Source organism: Ranitomeya variabilis, chromosome 1, assembly GCF_051348905.1.
Source record: "Ranitomeya variabilis isolate aRanVar5 chromosome 1, aRanVar5.hap1, whole genome shotgun sequence".
In the NCBI taxonomy this organism is placed as follows: Eukaryota; Metazoa; Chordata; class Amphibia; order Anura; family Dendrobatidae; genus Ranitomeya; species Ranitomeya variabilis.
The window spans coordinates 891,400,021-891,406,020 of record NC_135232.1 but is presented as its reverse complement, the minus strand read 5'-3'; the positions used below and the strand labels follow the sequence as shown (position 1 = coordinate 891,406,020).

Below are 6,000 nucleotides of genomic sequence, written 5' to 3'. Positions count from 1 at the left end.
TCTACAACAGAACTGCCATGTGTGAACCTACCCTTAAGTTTCATGTAAGTCTACGTTTCAAGGACCAATTGAATGTCCAGCACAAAAGCATTTGCAAGCTTTTTTAAGGCACTGCCAGCACACAAGTGTAGAACACATTACAAGCAGAAAAAAATGTGACAGATGACCTCCAAAGTGTGAAATACCACGCGACACCACAACACATTGTCACAGCACAGTGCCATAAGTCCAGCACAGAAAAACACCCTGATCTTTACTGTTACCCATGGGGCGTCGCATTCTGTGCCCATCCCGGCTATCAATTTCAGCAAATGATATCAGATGAATAAACAAATATTAAGTTCAGTTTTCATTCATGCGAAGTTTAAAAGCTATAAGATCCAAAAGTGTTAAACCTATATTTAGCCAGCTGATGTCATGGGATGCCAGGCTTTGTGGAGTGCTCGGGACCCTTGGGTTTGACTCCACACCAGTTACTATGCCTGGAAAGTCAGTCCCGGAGAAGGAAGGTCATTTACACTTGTAGCACAGTAGCGGTGGCAATCCATTCAAACTGCCTGGTTGGTTTCCATCAGAAAGTCACAGGTAAGAACTGTCACTCATACTATCATGTATTGTTGATGGCTTCTCGAATCTGCGCCACCTCTCAGCATCTTAGGATGATATTCTCCTGACTTGTTGGTGGAACGTTGGTTATAGTTATGAGTACGAAAAATACATGAAGGCCAATGTTATTTTATCTCTTACTTCATGGTGCTGCTCAAAAACACTAGACTGCTTCTCCTCATTGTCAGAATTTTCGACCATTCTTCTGATCTAGATATTATTTTGTTAGACACGTGTATATTTGTTCCATCGGAAAAACTGCTGGCATCTCTGTGTTATTTAGGTATTGCCTACAATAAGCTTCTGCCTTACGTAAAGCAAATCTGCCTTAATCTTGGTAAATTGCAAGGTGGGCAGAGCGGCGCAGTTTTGATGCTTTATATAAGTTAAGAACTCGGCCAGTTATGAAGATTATGTTGCTAGGCAACTACTTTTGTTACTTGCTCAAGATAGGAATAACGGGTTCTATTTATGAAATGCTAAAAGGCACGTGATTAGGTAAAGTAGCAAAATACTCAGAGCATGGTAAATAAGTTCAGCATTGATTCCAGTGCTAGAATTGATAAATTAACCCCTTTTGGTCTGGTCTTTGTTTGCAACTTGTGGAAAGAATTAGGCTGCCGTCACACTAGCAGTATTTGGTCAGTATTTTACATCAGTATTTGTAAGCCAAAACCAGGAGTGGAACAATTAGAGGAAAAGTATAATAGAAACATATGCACCACTTCTGCATTTATCACCCACTCCTGGTTTTGGCTTACACAAATACTGATGTAAAATACTGACCAAATACTGCTAGTGTGACGGCAGCCTTATTCTCACTAATTAGACTACCAGAGATGAGAAAATATCACACACTTTCACATACATATATATATGCACATACAAACCTTCTCACACAAACATATGCTATCGCATATACACACATATATACAAGACACACACACACACATCCATGCGGTCTCACATACACAAGCATATGCTTTCACATACAGTACACACACAAACACACTCACGCTCTGACCTATACATACATATATATATACAGTATATATATATATATATACACACACATATCCACATGTTCTGATATATAGACACATTCTCACACACAAACATACACTCTCGCATATAGGCCAGAGTCAGACAACGTATAAAAAATCAGTCCGTTTTTCAGGCCGAGAATCGCACAAATGTTCCCTAACAGTGATCCGTATATAATCTGTTTGCAATGCGAGGATGCGATTTTCTTGCATCTAAGCATCCGTGTGACATCCGTGAGCCATCCGTATGGCATCCGTATGGTGAGATTTTCTCACCGGCTTGCAAAATGGACATATAATGGATCCCGACCAGAAACTCATGAATAATGTGAAAGCCTATTTATTGGCTCCACAAGTTCCATCCTACAAGCAAAAAAAATTGTGTGGTCTCCTGCGCAATGTTGTTCGCCAGAGTGGTAAAGCCAACGGCTGGGGCCGATATTTGTAGCCTGGGAAGGGGTTAATACCCATGGATCTTTCCTGGCTATGAATATCAGCCCACAGCTGTATATTTAGCCTTTACTGGCTATTCTAATAGGAAGACCCCCCCCAAAAAATGACGTGGGGTCCCCCTATAATTAATAGCCAGAAAGGCTACACAGACAGCTGCTGGCTGATATTCAGAGCTTAGGAAGGGGCCATGGATATTGACCCCCCTGTCTAAAAATACCAGCACCCAGCCGCCCCAGAAAAGGCGCATCTGTAGCATCTGTAAGATGCTCCAAATCTGGCACTTAGCCTCTCTCTTCCCATTGCCCTGTGGCATATGGGGTAATAAGGGGTTAATGTCACCTTGCTATTGTAAGGTGACATTAAGCCAGGTTAATAATGGAGAGGTGTCAAAAAGACACCTATCCATTATTATTCCAATAGTATGAAAGGGTTAAAAAAATACACACACATTAAGAGTAAAGTCTTTTAATGAAATAATTAAACACACAGGTTTTCCATCTTTATTATACTCTCAATCCAAGCGTACCCCTCGTTCTTCTGTAAAAATCCAAAATAAGAAAGCAACAATATCCCATACCTGTCTGTTGTACAGTCAAGTTCCACTCTGCAATCCATCTCAATGGGTTATATGGTTTACAACCCAACCAGGAGAGTTGCTAATGCTACTGCCCCGGCTATAAACCACTGTGTAATGAATGAAAAGCTGCCTGCGCAGCCTCCCTGAACTTTTTCCCACGCTGCCGAGTTCACCTCAGGTCAGGCAGGGCCGCTGCGCAGCCTCAGTGATTACCACTGACGTCACTGAGCATGCGCAAACTCACAGCCTGACCTGAGATGAACTCGGCAGTGTGGGAAAAAGTTTAGAAACTTTCCGACACTAGAGAGTTCATGTCCAGTCAGGCGGGGAGGCTGCGCAGGCAGCATTTCATTCATTACACAGTGGCTTACAGTCGGGGCGGTAGCATTAACAACACTCCCGGTTGAAAACTATTTAACCCAACAATAGCAAGGTGACATTAACCCCTTATTACCCTATATACTACAGTCATGGACAAAAATTTTGAGAATGAGACAAATATTAATTTTTCCAAAGTCTACTGCTTCATTTTTTCTAATGGCAATTTGCATATACTCCTGAATGTCAGAGTGATCAGCTTAACAGCAATTACTGTACTTGCAAAGTCAATATTTGCCCAGAACTTTAACCCCCAAAACACATTTCAACCTCATTGCAGTCCTGCCTTAAAAGGAGCAGCTAACATTGTTTTAGTTAACACAGGTGTGGGTGCTGATGGGGACAGGGCTGGCGATCAATCAGTCATGATTAAGTAAGAATGACATCACTGGACACTTTAAAAGGAGGCTGGTGCTTGGTATCATTGTTTCTCTTCAGTTAACCATGGTTATCTCTAAAGAAACACGTGCAGCCATCATTGCACTGCACCAGGGCTGGCTCCAGGTTTTTGAGGGCCCCGGGCGAAAGAGTCTCAGTGGGCCTTCCCCTTTAACACATACCACGATTCATGATGTACAGATACAGCAGAGAAATATAGGTATAGTACAATGCTAGATTTCACTTCTTACATGAGTGATAGCTATTGTAAATTCTACAATACCATACAGCAGAGGGGCTTTATATAAGTCAACCCCTTATATGCCAATTATGCGAGAGCGATGCGCAAGCCTTGCATTGCATCAGTGTATATATACAGGACAGGAGGAGCGGTACTGTGCAGTGTATATATACAGGACAGGAGGAGTGGTACTGTGCAGTGTATATATACAGGACAGGAGGAGTGGTACTGTGCAGTGTATATATACAGGAGGAGTGGTACTGTGCAGTGTATATATACAGGACAGGAGAAGTGGTACTGTGCAGTGTATATATACAGGACAGGAGGAGCGGTACTGTGCAGTGTATATATACAGGACAGGAGGAGTGGTACTGTGCAGTGTATATATACAGGACGGGAGGAGTGGTACTGTGCAGTGTATATATACAGGACAGGAGGAGTGGTACTGTGCAGTGTATATATACAGGAGGAGTGGTACTGTGCAGTGTATATATACAGGACAGGAGGAGTGGTACTGTGCAGTGTATATATACAGGACAGGAGGAGTGGTACTGTGCAGTGTATATATACAGGACAGGAGGAGTGGTACTGTGCAGTGTATATATACAGGACAGGAGGAGTGGTACTGTGCAGTGTATATATACAGGAGGAGTGGTACTGTGCAGTGTATATATACAGGACAGGAGGAGTGGTACTGTGCAGTGTATATATACAGGACAGGAGGAGCGGTACTGTGCAGTGTATATATACAGGAGGAGTGGTACTGTGCAGTGTATATATACAGGACAGGAGGAGTGGTACTGTGCAGTGTATATATACAGGACAGGAGGAGTGGTACTGTACAGTGTATATATATACAGGACAGGAGAAGTGGTACTGTGCAGTGTATATATACAGGAGGAGTGGTACTGTGCAGTGTATATACACAGGACAGGAGGAGTGGTACTGTGCAGTGTATATATACAGGACAGAAGGAGTGGTACTGTGCAGTGTATATATATACAGGACAGGAGGAGCGGTACTGTGCAGTGTATATATACAGGACAGGAGGAGTGGTACTGTACAGTGTATATATATACAGGACAGGAGGAGCGGTACTGTGCAGTGTATATATACAGGAGGAGTGGTACTGTGCAGTGTATATATACAGGACAGGAGGAGTGGTACTGTGCAGTGTATATATACAGGACAGGAGGAGTGGTACTGTACAGTGTATATATATGCAGGACAGGAGGAGTGGTACTGTGCAGTGTATATATATACAGGACAGGAGGAGTGGTACTGTGCAGTGTATATATATACAGGACAGGAGGAGTGGTACTGTGCAGTGTATATATACAGGACAGGAGGAGTGGTACTGTGCAGTGTATATATACAGGACAGGAGGAGTGGTACTGTGCAGTGTATATATACAGGACAGGAGGAGTGGTACTGTGCAGTGTATATATACAGGACAGGAGGAGTGGTACTGTGCAGTGTATATATACAGGACAGGAGGAGTGGTACTGTGCAGTGTATATATATACAGGACAGGAGGAGTGGTACTGTACAGTGTATATATATACAGGACAGGAGGAGTGGTACTGTGCAGTGTATATATATACAGGACAGGAGGAGTGGTACTGTGCAGTGTATATATACAGGACAGGAGGAGTGGTACTGTGCAGTGTATATATACAGGACAAGAGGAGTGGTACTGTGCAGTGTATATACGTCAGGCCCCCAGCACCTGTATATATGTCAGCAGACCCCAGGCCCCCAGCACCTGTATATACGTCAGCAGACCCCAGGCCCCCAGCACCTGTATATATACGTCAGCAGACCCCAGGCCCCCAGCACCTGTATATACGTCAGCAGATCCCAGGCCCCCTGCACCTGTAAATACGTCAGCAGACCCCAGGCCCCCAGCACCTGTATATACATCAGCAGACCCCAGGCCCCCAGCACCTGTATATACGTCAGCGGACCCCAGGCCCCCAGCACCTGTATATACGTCAGCAGACCCCAGACCCCCAGCACCTGTATATACGTCAGCAGACCCCAGACCCCCAGCACCTGTATATGCTTCAGCAGACCCCAGACCCCCAGCACCTGTATATGCTTCAGCAGACCCCAGACCCCCAGCACCTGTATATGCTTCAGCAGACCCCAGACCCCCAGCACCTGTATATGCTTCAGCAGCTGCCCAGGCCCCCAGCACCGTCCTGTCATATATATATATATACTGTATATATATATTATATACTGTATAGATACAGTATATACATATACAGGAGAGGTGCTGGGGGCCGTCAGAATACATCGATATCACATTGATTGCACTC

The 6,000-nt window shown here is 44.0% G+C and overlaps 1 protein-coding gene across 1 annotated transcript in view; it reads left to right on the top strand.

Moving 5' to 3' along the window:
* Positions 1-427: 427 nt before the first annotated feature.
* The window catches only part of MYOZ2 (myozenin 2), a 151,197-nt gene continuing 145,624 nt past the window's right edge, over positions 428-6,000 (top strand). Inside the window, exon 1 of the mRNA XM_077278517.1 lies at positions 428-585. The gene's annotated coding sequence lies outside the window, so the exon portion shown is untranslated. The remainder of the gene's footprint in view (positions 586-6,000) is intronic.